Genomic DNA, 15,785 nt, shown 5'->3' with positions numbered 1-15,785 from the left:
TTTGCTATCAGTTGCCTCAGACAGCTGAGTCTCAGTAAGGAAGAGAAGGTGAGGCTTAGAGGGAGGAGGAAGATGGTGTTCGATAGAAAAGAAATTTAGAGGAAAGCGCCGCGAATGTTGCAGAAATGAAGAAGAAGAGAGGGGATTAGACAGAGGATCCAGGCAGCTCAGAATCGTCACCGGGAGAGGGGCGAATGGAAATGACTTAGGCATTTTTTTTTTTTTTTTTTTTATGAGGACGTTATGTAAACCTCCACGAATTCGTGTTGCCCGATTTCACGTAAGCATTTTATTTGTATTGTATCAGTAATCGCGAGTGGTTACATTCATTCAGTTAAAGTCGTTTTACTGTACTACAAGAAGAGCCTTCGCGGGCCCCATCGGGCCGCTTAGCAAATTGTCTCCCTAAATTAAAAGTCGTCTCTGAACCACGCTTCACTTTGGAGGAAGTGTTTTTCTGCCCTACTGGGCCACAAAGGACTTGCCCAAAAGAGAGTCGTTTCTGAACAGCTACCATCACCAACAACACCATCACAGCTATCACCACCACTAGCATTACAGCTACCACCATCATCACAGCTACCACCACCATCACAGCTACCTCCACCACCACCATCACCACCATAACTACCACCACCGCCACCCTCATCATCACCATCACCATGATTCTCGTGGTGACCAGTCACAAAAATATATTCAATGTCTCGTCAAAAATAATAATAATAATAATACTGCCTTCTCTGTGCCTTATTTTCACCCTATCTCATTCCTTACATGTGGCAATAGTGAAATTAAGAGTCGCTCTGCATCTTTCAGCTTCTTGGTATCGGAGCCATAGTTTGATTTCAATGCGACATTAGAATATAATCTTATCCTCGTTGTCATGCGGAGACGACAGGGACGACGACGACGACGACGACGACAAGAGAGAGAGAGAGAGAGAGAGAGAGAGAGAGAGAGAGAGAGAGAGAGAGAGAGAGAGAGAGAGAGAGAGAGAGAGAGAGCTAGAGAGAGAGAGAGAGAGAGAGAGTTACCGTCAAAGAGCGTAATCAAACTTGTACTGGAAAGTCTCTACGCTTAAGTGAATACAGCACCATCAAGGTCAGAGCAAGTTGGAGGTGTAGTAGGACCAGCTGAAGTAAGGCTGCATGGAGGTATATTTTCCGTGATGGAGTTACAAATGCAGCTTAGGTAACGTATACAAGACAAAAGCACATTAGATAAAGTAGGTTAGCCGGCCCCATCACCACCACTGCCACCACCACTGCCTCGGGAGATGTATATGTGCAGTGGTGGAGATACAACCACAGATATTCTATTGGCGCGATAATTAGCAGTAAATGAACAGTTTGCGTTGGATGTGCTTCGAGTGAGGGTATTTTGTGGAGAGAGGGCATAACAAACTGGCATGACAGATTGGCAGACATTATGATAACTGAATGGCTGAGTAGGTTTGTTTGTGGCTCCGAGGGATGTTCTGAAATATGCGACAGCCAGCGAGACAATGACGCCACAGGGATAATTGTATGATGGATAGTGAGTGGAGTTTATGTTGTGTATGAACTTAACCCAGTGATGAGGGATGGAAGAGAATAAAACTGAGTGTTAAGAGAGCTGAGTGGGGGAGAGGGTGAGGAGGAGGAAGGAGGTGTGAAAGTGTGTGAAAGAGAGTGGGGGGAGGAGGAATGCTCCTGAGAGAAGAAGAACAGTGGGAAAGTGAGGATCGGGAAGAGAGACAGGAGAAAGTATGAGACTGAAAGATCGAGGGGAAAAAAAAGGGCCAATGAGGAGGGAAAAGTGAAAAATGGGAAAGCGAGTTTATGAGGTGAAGTTCGTGGGAGAATGTGAAAGTAGGGAAAGATCTTTGGGTGTTACGGAGAAAGTGGGAATTGGAAAATGTGTGAGGAGGGAACGTGGAAAACTGAGCGTGAGAGACGCTATAGGTTAATGCTTGAGATACTTGAGAAGAGAATGGATGCAAGAGGGAAGTGTGGTGAGAGAGGAGGGTAAGGAGGTGAGAGGAAGAACGTAGGAAAATGGGGGGATGGAGACGACGTCAGGGGGTGATGAAAGTGAGAGTGAAACAATGATGTGCAAGAGAATGTATGAGAGAGAGGGGAGAAAAAATTTAAGGGAGGAAAAGAAAGTGGAGAAGCCACGAAGGATGGAATGGAAAATTCGTGTTAGGAATGAGGAGAAGAGGAGGATTAGAGAATGATGATTTGGATGGATGGATGGCGAGGTGGAAAGAGGAGCAATGAAATATAATGAATGAGGAAGTGATGTATTGTCATACTCCCACAGGCATAGGAGACTTTATAGCACTTATTCCTTGATGTTAATTAGCATTTTATTTATTTTTCATTCCAGTGTCGTTCATATTTGTTCACTATGGATGTAATTTGCATCGGCAATATACATCAGGATATTGCGTCCTTTAGGTATAATAAATCGCTGAGGAAGAGCTGGTGGCAGCAGGAATATAATACGACACTCATCAACGCACTGAAAGGTGTAAGAAAGATTGTTGTCCCCTTCACTACAAGGTTGATTCTCTCTCTCTCTCTCTCTCTCTCTCTCTCTCTCTCACACACACACACACACACACACACACACACACACACACACACATACACTAAAAGTAGTTTATCAACCTGAAGAACGTAAGGTGAAAATGAGCAGCAACACACAAAGACATTAATATCATCTGTGACCTTGTTTTATTGCCAACAGACCATTCATCCCGGGGTCGTACTTCTTTCTCATTACTGATATTTGTAGACTGTTTCATTTGGCTGATTTTTTCCCCTAACCGGAGACTGCTCATCTTAGAACTGACTTCCTCACTCTGTCTTTCCTACTGCCTATGACCTCTAGTCTTTTATATGCATCGTGTCTGGGCATGTTGAAGTAAGCTGACCTTTAAAGTCTTATGTCCACCTATCCTCCCCCCCCCCACCTTATGTTTACTTTAATATACACTTTATTATCTCATTCAATAGCAGACCTTTCCTACGGTGAACAAAATCGCTTGGCAACAGGAGGAATTAAGTAAACAATTCGTAATGGTAATGAAGGAGTTGCTGCACACCAACAGACACACAGACCAACAAAAATCCACAAATGGTATTTAAGGACTTATCTTGCTGCACACAAACAGACACACAGACCAACGAGAACCCACCAGTCACGAAGCATGTGCAGCTCGGTCTTGGTCAGCTGTGCACAAGCTAAGCGCAGCCAAGTAGGTCCCTGTGGTGAAGGAAATAGCTTTTAGGTGTGACACACTTCCACTCTGCGAAATAAGTTGTCTATCCATTTGTCTGACATATCATCAAGTGGAGGACGGCCTCGGAAATCAAGACTGCCTTGTGTTTCTGTCCCTGGCAGCCTGCTCAGTAACCACCCTCTCTTCCTGCGAAACACCATCACTCTCCCTCATCCAGTACCAGGTACTCCAGTGGTTTCCAACCTGTGGGGCGCGCCCCCATAGGGGGGCACGAAGGGCTGCCTGGGGGGGGGGCGCGAAGGCTTGATAAAGAGGGTAATTATATTTGAAAACTATGAATTATGATGGAATTCAATAATTTCTAAATATGGAGAAAATATTTCAGATATGAATAAGAAATCTAGTTATCTGAATATATAAAAAATGTCAAAGATTAAGAATCTATGATATTTATTGACACGTGCCAACTATGCCAGTAAAATACAGATACTGTATTTGAGGAAGGGGGGGGGGGCAGGGAACGTGTCATTCAGTGAAGGGGGGCGAGAATTAGAAAGGTTGGAAATCACTGAAGTACTCCTACATTGTAGTTTACCACCACTTTCTCGGTTTAACTCTCTCTCTCTCTCTCTCTCTCTCTCTCTCTCTGCTTCCGTTTAAAGATCTTGGGATCTCTCTCTGTCTGTCTCGCTCCCTCCCTGCCTCTCTGTTTCTCTCCTCTATCTCCCCTTCTCCCTCCAACTCTCTCTCCCTCTCCGCCTCCTTTTACTCCCCCCCCCCCTCTCTCTCTCTCTCTCTCTCTCTCTCTCTCTCTCTCTCTCTCTCTCTCTCCACCTGATAAGTGGAGTGTACAGTTGGTCGGTGGTAGAATCAACATGCCGTCATAAATAGATTAATCTTCTGTCCTTCTTTGTTTTCCACATCATTTGTCTGTGTCCACCTCCCTGTGTTGACTAATCGCATCCCGGTCTTGTGTTTAGGTCATCTCTGGCGCGCGGGCGCACACGCATTCTGTCTGTTTGTATGTCCTTCTCTGCCTTGTTATCCTGTTCTTAAACTTCTGTACTTAGGAAGTAAATCTTTTATTATCATTAAAGGACGTACCTCCAACAAAGGACTGGAAAGTCTTTAACTGTATACCGCTTTTCATCTTGGCCTCACTATCTGCAATAGTAAGCACAATTCAGTCACTGCCGCTCCTTCCTACCAAAACCTCCACACCATCTCAGTCTCACTCCACCCACTGTCCCCCTCACATCTACTTATATCTTCCCTCCTGAATTACCATCTCTATTGGTCCTTCATGAGTTTTACTGTATTGCTATATTCATTTTTAGCAGCTGCCTATGATTGTCTTTCGATAGCGACATCATTTTCCGTGTTACCTCCTTTTTCTCTTCTCATCACTGCCTCGCCCAATCTGTATATTACGTCCCCAAACAGTTTTTCGTGTATTACTTTTTTTAAAAATACTTTCACTGAGATTCGTGCACTTGGGTTTTATATTCTGGCTAACCGACAGGATTTTATCCAACTGAAATATATCCTTACAGTCAGAGGCCTCAAAAACTATCGTCAGTAACCCTTTCCCTGCCACTGAAACATCTAAAAATATTAATAACACCAACACCACACGATTCTGCTCAGTTGAATGAAATCGTTAACCAGCAAAGGGTGAAGCATCTGCCTTTTTATTTTCGTTCTCTGGCATCATTATCCTATTTCATCTTGCCTTTCTTCTTCCCATCATTGCCTTACCCTTCCTTTTATTTTCTCTCCTTCATTACCGTCTGTGTCTCCCCACGTATTTAACCCTATCGCTTTCTGCCTTTTTAGCAACTTCCGTGCTGACAGTCTCCCTTTACCTTCATCACCCTTATCCACCTTGCTCTTATGTCATCCTCGCACCATTGCCCATTCCGTCCGCCCTATCTTTTCTATCTCCAATATGATCTTTCTTTCACAACTCTCTCCTCCCTGCCTTCCCATTCGCTGTCGCTCGTACTTGGTCGTGTCATGGTATCAGTTCAGGATTGGAGGTGGTGTGACCAGTGACTTGTCTGGCGTAGAACTAATTTACACCTCACTGATCATCACAGGTATAATTGACGGCAAAAGTTAGCCTGATACTTTACCTCCTCTTTACATGCTAATATTCTTCGGCTGAAGGAGGGTTTTGTATGATTCTCGTTGATATGATGCGGCAATGAAGAAAGTGAAGAACATGCTCTGTGTGTGATGTGGACGCAGTGGTATAGTAGACGAACTTTGCCCTTGACTGTACGGTTGTGGCCATTAGTACGTGGTAAAACGAGCTGCTCTTCGTATATTGTATTAATACTTATGAGAACAGTTATGAGCTTCTCTAAGTCAATGTGTGTCTATCTAAATGACCTGAAACAGTCTTTACAGAGTGGTCTGACTATACTATTTCATAATCCTGTCTCCTATGACAAACTCTCATTTGAATAAAATAACTTGGTAAATACTGGAACAGGATACTAGAGCTGTACTGGCGGCCACCAGAAGATTATTAGTAACAGTATTAACTTTGGCCCTATTACACACCTTTAAAGTGAATTCAATTCTTCTTCGTTAACTAAAATGAAAGAATACGAGAGAAGACGGAACCAGGCGTCAATCACTCATTACATATCTACAAGGGCTAATATTATTTGTTCCAGGAACTTCTGAACTCATCTCATCCTGCCACACTGCACCACACTCCACCCAACATCCTCACTGCAATCACGCCTCATGGCCAAAAGCACTGCACACCACACTACATCTTCTCAGTGGTCAATCTGATGCCGTTACATCCTATTTTATTTTCGGAACCGCAACAATTTTATATCACATATTCTTTTCTGCTGCACCACCACACTTCTCTCATATAAGAACAAGCCACATTACTTTCATACCATCAGACTGAGACTATGTCGATAATACGCTTTGTGGAGACAGTTTTTCTACTCTGAGACGAGAAAAGGTCACTTGTAAGAAATGAAAACGTCTGGAGATTGCAAGATTTCGATAGTTCACCTTTTCATCATCGTCTAAGGGTTAAGTGACTTTTTCAGTCCTTGTAAGAGGACGGAACCCTCCTGAGTTTAATCGTATGGAGGCAGTAAGAATAAGTTTCTTCATAATCTTGAAACTGTGTCAATAACCCAACGAGATCTTGGTATAATAACAAGTGACATTCGAGCGGGTTGGAAGGGATCAGCTCTTGCTTCATTTGGTTGGAACCCCTGACGTGCGAGTGAATTATACAACTAGTTCTTTCATTTTTATAGCAAATTTTCTAAACGAATGGTGCATTTCATTCATATGCTGTAATAATCTCCATTCTTCATGTTGCACCAATAAAATTACCATGAAACGCACTAACTGCAAGTTAATGAAGGATATTTTCCAGCGTTTATGCATACTGTTTTGAGATGTACAAACGAAATATTAAAGAGAAGCTGCAGGCGCGATGTGTTATGTAAGTCAAAGCAGAATGTCAAATATACTGATGCTGGTATTCACAAAAGTCACCTCATCTTCACTACTGTACGACCTGCAAAACAAAAGCCACACACACACACACACACACACACACACACACACACACACACACACACACACACACACACACACACACACACACACACATTGTATAATAACAGCTTGGTACATCACTTACGTTAATCCAGTAACTCTGATGCTCAGTTCTCCCAGTTGCCTTATGTCCTATTGTATCTATTCGTTATCGATGGTGTATGACAGATTCATTCACTGTGGTATAATGTTACACAGAAATGGTTTATCTGGCCTCCTTTCGGCATAATACATCTGCAGTGTAAATTATGTGTAATGGAGGATGCTGCTGGGCAACGGGTGACCTCCGAATTAAATCGACATATAAAATTTCATCGCCAAAATATTTGCATAAGCCCAGAAAATGAATTCACCTGCAAACAGCACCCTGGCCAGAGAGTGACGTGACCTTTGTAATACCACACTACACACACCTGTCACTTGATCCAGACTGGGGCCACACGGTTAAGACCAGTAGCCGTGTTTATTAACTTTCTTGAGATTATGCTGTATATAATATTGTTTACAATTTCATATACTCTTCTTCAACTACCAAACATTGTACAAGCAAAGACTATGCACTACAGAAAAAATATTCCATTAGGTTAAATTCCTATTGTAAAGTCACCAAGATTCTTAATAAATGAAATCCCAGGAGTATCAGCCTCCCCCCCCCCACACACACACACGTACGACCCCTAATCTTCACACACAGTAATCATACACGAGATGAGAAACACACACTAGTGAACAGATAACTTTCTTTTTCTCTCCCTCCTCCCCTTTCTGTGTCAGGCAGGCAGGTAAACTCATTATTAAACATCATTAATCACTTGGGTACACACACCTGACAAACGCTGGCCGATATACTAGTGCTGCTTCACTGAGTCCCACAATGCCCCATATTGCCACTGGACTGGGTTGTATTGCAGGGGCTGTGATGAAGATGGCCATTACCACGTTCATCACTTTTGTTCTCTCTCTCTCTCTCTCTTTAACTCTCACAAGAAGCCTGTAACCCGACAAGGGAGCAGTGAACGTGTCCAGGTAACAAAATTTGGTCCATCTGGTTGTATTCTCGTTGCCTTGAAAGATTTTGCAACACCTTTTCTTCAACGAAACATTTTGCCTATTACACGGTCATGTTCTCTTGTATGGCACTAAGGCAAGTTTTGTTGGTAATCTTATTTAAATAATGTGCAGGGGAAAGCTATACGTACAATATACAAAGGAAAGAATAATCAACAATAGAAGAGAGGTTACGAATCGCCCATAGCAATAAGAATACTGCACGGCTCATAACAACATGCAACAGTGACGGTGCGCAAGGGGGAAGCGACAATGATGACGGTGAGACTGGTAATGAAAGGTGACAAGGGATGGTGGTGGGTGTGGACAGTTGTGATAGGGACTGTAGTGGAGGAGGAGGGACAGGAAGGCTAGGGAGGGAGATGGTGGTGGAGAGAGATGGTGGTCGAGAGAGGGTGGTGAGGGAGAGAGGGTGATGAGGGAGAGAGGGTGGCTGGGGAGAGATGGTGGTGGAGAAGAGAGGTTGGCGAGAAATAAAGGTACAATTGATACTGGTACTGGTAGGGGTGTAGGAGTAATGCTGGGGACAGGGAGTTAGTAATTACAGCAGGCAGTAGGATGGGTGATAAGGGGAGAAGGTTGCTGGCGTGGATAATGATAGCAAGCCGTATTCACCCTGGCATAGCAAACTTCATAGTACATCTTTTTCAGTGACTTATTTTCCATATTACAACTTCGTATACTTTTGTTCGTTATTTATTTGTTTTTTTGATATATATATACTGTTAGAACCACATACACGATGATACAGACCTACCTCCATAATAAGTAAAATAAATCACCGAGGAAGAGGCGTCACGAAATAAAACAAACGAGAATACGGCTGTTAATGTGTGAAATATAACAGTGATGAAATGAGATTTGCCTCTCTGGAACACCATGTATCTGTCTATCTATCTATTTCTTGATGCCGCATCCTGTGAGGGTTGGCCTGGACCAAAGGCCCTCCAGGCATATCGGTGCAGTAATAATGGGAGGGAAGGTGGCTGGCAATGGGTATAGGGTGAGTTGCATGATGATGATGGGGATGGAAAGGGTTAATGGATTTGTACAGTAACAATGGTGACGGTAGAAAGGATGGGTCCGTTGTAATGGAAGGTGCAATAATGTGACACTGGTAATGCAATGGAACTGTGATGTGTAAAAAAGCCAGTGATGAGGGTAGGAACAGTAATTACGGTGTCATTAGTGACGCACAGACATATGCTGATGTGATAAGAAGTGTAAAACAGACAATAACTACGACGATGACCACGTCTTCCAAGTGTATGGACCAATGGACAGATGCCAGTGGTAAAAATATTAAGATGTGCAAAAGCTATGATAAAGGTGGTGACAAGAAACGTTGATGAAGATAGACAGAAAACGAAGACACAAAGATGTTCGAGATAATGCTACAGGTGAATATTATGTTTCTTTTCGTTTAGTTTTAAAAGGCTCCAACATGCTTGCATCCGTCGGCCCTGGTCACCTAATGGCGGCTCTCCATGCTGCACGATCCATTGCAGCCTCCCTGTTCAGTCCCCTAACCCTGAGGTCACACTCAATGCCTCGTTCCAATTCTTTCTCGGTCTATCCCTCATAACCCCACTCCCAATATTAACACTTCTCACCTTCCTCACCCAATTATCATCCCCCATCCTCTCCACATGTCCAAACCATCTCAATCTACCTCTCCTCATTACAACATCAATACACTCCAGTCCCATCCTACCTCTCAACCCTTCCATCGTGAACCCAGCCCCCCCAGACCTTGGACGCAGGGACGCACTACATATCCACCTAATCATTGTCATTTCTGTACGTCTGAGCTGGCGAATATCCTCCTCCTTTAGTGCCCAGGTCTCACTACCATACAGCATTACACTTCTAACACATGCTGCATACAAAGACCCCTTAGCACGTAGGGAGAGTCCTCTCGATGTCAGGAGAGGCAAGAGCTCCCTGAACTTCTTCCAATCACTTCTCGCCCTAGCCACAGAGCTAGCTCCAGTCCCACCTCCAGCACACAACATGTCTCCCAAATAACAAAACTCTTCCACACACTCGAGAGATTCACCAGCAAATTCAATTCTTTCACGTCTGACAATCTTCACCTGCTCTCCCCGACACGCCGCACACATAAAATCAGCATTATCTCGCAGTCTACCTCTGATACCACTGTCAGGTCCCCATATTATAATTACAAATCATAATAGATAAACAGATAAATAGATAGATAGAGAGACAGATAGAAGCAGGAAGTCAGATGATGAGAAGGTATTGTGTCTGCAAGAATCGAGCAATGCTAAACATGCTTACACACTCTTAACTCAAGGAATGCTTTATAGGCACACGACAGCGCCTCGTGACCATACACACATACTCACACACAGGCTTCTAGAACTTTCCAACCACAGTGAACACACGTGACACGACCCCTGCTACACCAGAATTTAGGAAAGAGAGCTCAGAAGAAGACAGGCCATAGAACAGGCAGGTAGTAGGGAGAAGGGCTTAGCAACATGGAAGAGAGAGAGAGAGAGAGAGAGAGAGAGCGAGACAGGGAGGTAGCTAGCGGGACTCTTAACTTCACTCGTGTGTGAGAGACTTTGTTAATATTTCCAAGACAAATAAAAATAGTCCCATACTATTCTTTACCTCTCCTGTCATTGCATGACAAATGGGAACGAAGATTATCTACTTAAAAAACTACTCAAGTATAACAACCGCTCGTCCACAAGTTCAATATATATATATATATATATATATATATATATATATATATATATCTATAAAACTTCTCTACAAGTAACTACAAAGTCTTTAAGACATTTGGTAGCAGCGAACGTATACGACTCTCGTCTACGAATCAACAGTGAATTCCTACAAAATATCAAGATTGAAAACAAAAAATACCTCTCACAACCAACAACTCACAACCAGCTCCTGACAGTATTCTCTCCAACCCCCCCCTCCGTCTCCCCGATCATCACGCTGATGTAAAGGTTATGAGATCACACGAAACCTTGCAAGTAGTTTAACAAAGTACTGATACAATCTTGCAATTCCTACGACGAACCAACGAACTACAACCATCTACAATCAACTACAAGTAACAACTCCACGAGTCGTCTGTATAATCTTCTACACGCACCTACAAGTAGCGGCAGTCTTCATCCCACAACGAGTAAATCACAAGAAAATAGGACCAAGAATACATCAAGTAAGAAAAAACAAAACAAACAAACGAAGAGTGAGATACGACTCACAACTCATAACCACCAGACCTCACCCTCCTCTCTCTGCTACATCCACCCAACTTCCACCGCTGACGCAGGAGTGAAGAGGTCAAGACGACGAAGCAAATACCAAGTCCATATTCACAACTCATCCTACTCACTGATCTTCACTCAAGTTACTCATCGCTACTCATTTCCTCACCACAGCTACCAGTGTGGGAAGTCGACGTCATCATGCGTGCTTGCTGAAAAGACGCCACGTCAGTCAACTCACCACCTGCACCATCACTAACACCATTCCCACCACGGTAAAAATTAGTGAGTTACATAGTTACTTCATTTATACGATACACAGTGATAGACAACACATTTTGCACAAACATATAAAACCTGCTGTATAATTACAACTTAAATTCATATACCTACTTCAGTTATCTTCATAATTCAATCATTAAATACTTGCACCAACAATAAATATTCTACACTGTATATATTCATTCATATATTATAGCATTTATTGACTACCACCGAGTGTTACCATTTATACCTACATAAAATATGTGTTTCATACATACAGCTATACATTATTACATCTACAAAGTGATAAAGAAAATATACCATCACAATTACTCAGTGAGCGATTAAAAGAACTGTATTAAACATTTATTAATTAAAGCTACCTAGTGGAAACAGATAAATTAAGTTACAAGGAAGACCAGAAAAAAAAAAAAATGGCCAACACAGATGACGTTAGCAAGAATGAACATCTTCAACACAATCGTGAAGACAAAGATTTCCACACAGTGCTGACATATATTGCCCACGATAGGTACAAGTGAACAAAAAGTCAGTGTATATAGTTAATACTATATATAGTCTATATATATTTTTTATATAAAATAACAAAATATGGGACTATATAATATCATTTTCAGTAATATCTGTGCAATATAAACTAAACCTTAAAAAAGGGTCCCTAGGAAATTAGCCAGTAATTATGCAACCATGAATAACAGAAAAAGCGTTGACAAACGAAGAAAACAAACTATAGAAAATCAATACATACAAAAAAAAAAAAAAAAAAGAAAGAAAGAAAAAGAAATAGAGTAAGATCACATAACAAACAAATGAAAATAAGTATAAGTGTTACTACAAATGTCAAAATACCACATAAACTCCTATAAGTGAAATAAAAAGCAAATTGTTGTCTCCACAAGCTAGTGGCATGGCACATCATATCATCGACCGCAGCATGACCGGATTCAATGTCAGGTCTGCAATTATTACACTTATGTAACTACAAACGATATGTAACAATTATGTAACGACAAACGATTGCATTATGTTACACCTGCTACAATTATGTAACTACAAACAATATGTAACAATTATGTAACAGTTGCATTAACAAGATGTAACTTTTATGTAACTTTAACTACAATTATGTAACTACAAACAATATGTAACAATTATGTAACAGTTGCATTAACAAGATGTAACTTTTATGTAACTTTAACTACAATTATGTAACTACAAACATTATGTAACAATTATGTAAGAGTTGCATTAACAAGATGTAACTTTTATGTAACTTTAACTACAATTATGTAACTACAAACAATATGTAACAATTATGTAACAGTTGCATTAACAAGATGTAACTTTTATGTAACTTTAACTACAATTATGTAACTACAAACAATATGTAACAATTATGTAACAGTTGCATTAACAAGATGTAACTTTTATGTAACCTTAACTACAATTATAAGGCCAACACAATTATGTAACAGTTGCATTAACAAAATGTAACTACAGTTATAAGGCCAACACAATTATGCATTACCACAATATTATGTAACAATTCATAAAATATTACAATTATGTATTACCACAATATTACTACAATATTATGTAAAGTCATACCATTATACCACAATTCTGTATTACCAGAATCATCTTACAAGTTAGATGAAATATTAGACATTACTAAAGGGATAACTCAATATGTAATGTGTAACCTAGCAGTATTGCCATTGCACAATTATATGCGTACGTCTGTTGTACATGCACGTCTTACAAAGTGTCATACAACAACCATTGCATTTGTTCAATTATGTATACAACTTGTTTAAAATGTAATATTACTGAATCATTGCAATTTACTATGAATATTATATGTATACAATATTATAATCAATATTATGTACTAATAGATTAGCATATGTCAATGATGATTGCTGTCGGAGGACCTTCAGCTGCGTGGGCCGAGCAGTGTCAGGTCTCCATATTATAATTACAAATCATGATAGATAAATAGATAAATAGATAGATAGAGAGACAGATAGAAGCAGGAAGTCAGATGATGAGAAGGTATTGTGTCTGCAAGAATCGAGCAATGCTAAACATGCTTACACACTCTTAACTCAAGGAATGCTTTATAGGCACACGACAGCGCCTCGTGACCATACACACACATACACACATACTCACACACAGGCTTCTAGAACTTTCCAACCACAGTGAACACACGTGACACGACCCCTGCTACACCAGAATTTAGGAAAGAGAGCTCAGAAGGAGACAGGCCATAGAACAGGCAGGTAGTAGGGAGAAGGGCTTAGCAACATGGAAGAGAGAGAGAGAGAGAGAGAGAGAGAGAGAGCGAGACAGGGAGGTAGCTAGCGGGACTCTTAATTTCACTCATGTGTGAGAGACTTTGTAAATATTTCCAAGACAAATGAAAATAGTCCCATACTATTCTTTACCTCTCCTATCATTGCATGACAAATGGGAACGATGATTATCTACTTACAAAACTACTCAAGTATAACAACCGCTCGTCCACAAGGTCAATATATATATATATATATATATATATATATATATATATATATATATATATATATATATATATATATATATATATATATATATATATATATATATATATCTATATATATATCTATATATATATATATATATATATATATATATATATATATATATATATATATATATATATATATATATATATATATATATATATATATATATATATATATATATATTCTCTACAAGTAACTACAAAGTCTTTTAAGACACCACTAGATCTCTTATGCACCCATTTATCACAAACACTGCACAAGATGGAATTACTTCCAACGCCCTTGTGACAAACTGCACATGGCCACTCTCCCTCGTCTTTGACAGTATCGCCACCAACCTTAGATATCATCACTTTTGTTTTATCTGCATTTACCCTTAAGCCCTCGTGCCCCATACCATCTCTCCATCTCCTAAACCTTTCCTCCGCCTCCCTCTCGTTCTCTGCAATCAACACCAAATCATCAGCATACAACAACTCCCACGGGAGTCCGTTTCTAAAGTCACGTGAAAGGACTTCAAGTACTATGATAAACAACATGGGACTCAAAACCGACCCCTGGAGTAATTAAAACAGCGAGTATGCAAGCACTGGGGCAGGTGGGAACACTTATACTGGGAAAAAGTAAATAAAGTGTTTTTCTCTGTTTTCTCTTTCAATATCAGCCAGTAGGCCAGAAGTAGTAAGTTGTCACAAAAAAAAAAAAAAGAACCCAGACTCTTGTAGTGACATATTTAGGAAAAAAAAAATTGGACTTAAAGTTTTGATTTTTTTTTTTTTTAAGACGATGAATGGAGGAAGGAAAAACAAAGGAAATAAAAAAACAAGTCCGCGTGCCTAAAGGCATCCTCCATTCATAAAATATTTATAACAACCGGATTTAAATAAAAGTCGATTAAATGTTTGTGGAAAGCAATTCCCAGGAAGTGAACTCCAGAGAGTAGTAGTTCTGGGGATTAATGAATTATGATAAGCAGGGGAAAGAGCGTAAGTTTATGGGCGCTCCCAGCTGCCCGAGAATTTCAGGAGAAATTGTGAAGAGGAGGCACAATTGAGGCAAGTTCATCAGCGCACTTACGGTAAAAATATTCATAAACTAATGCTAATGAAGCAACATCTGTACTTACTGATAATGGAGGAAGGTCCTGCGTAACGGCAGGATTATTAATTAATCTAATGGCTTTATCCTGAATATTGTCCAACTGCCTCAATGCAGCCGCTCCATACCCACTCCACGGTGGTGAACAGTATTTGATCTGAGAACGCACATGACTTTTGTATACTGTGGCCAACTGCTCGTCAGTGAAGAATTCACGAACTCTGGCAGAAGTCCCAGTTTTTAAGAAGCATTTTTAGCAAGGGATTTAACATAAGCTGTCCACTTAGGTTGGTGTTTAGTGTAACACCTAGGATATCAATTGTAGTGGATATGGGAATACTGACATCATTATAATGATGCAGGAGTCTGAGTGATTCTTTCTGTTGGAAAAATTAATGTATTTAGTTTTCTGAGCATTAAATGGGACAGATTTGTTTGTCCCCATTGATCAATTTTAGAAAGGTCCTGGTTCAGAGAAATTGCTGTGTTTATTTTGGAATTTATAAAATCAAATTGTGTAAAGGAGGTACTAAATATGAAAGAACTATGAAGTGTCGAGTCATCAGCATAAGAGTGTACTGGGTTGTGAGTGACAGACAGGAGGTAATTTATATGAATGAGAAAGAGGGTTGCCGCCAAAACTGGTCCCTGATTGTGATTTGAGTTACGGACTTCGTT

Source organism: Coenobita brevimanus, chromosome 114, assembly GCF_032717465.1.
Source record: "Coenobita brevimanus isolate Jiangsu-jjx chromosome 114, ASM3271746v2, whole genome shotgun sequence".
NCBI lineage: Eukaryota > Metazoa > Arthropoda > Malacostraca > Decapoda > Coenobitidae > Coenobita > Coenobita brevimanus.
This window is presented reverse-complemented; position numbering follows the sequence as displayed.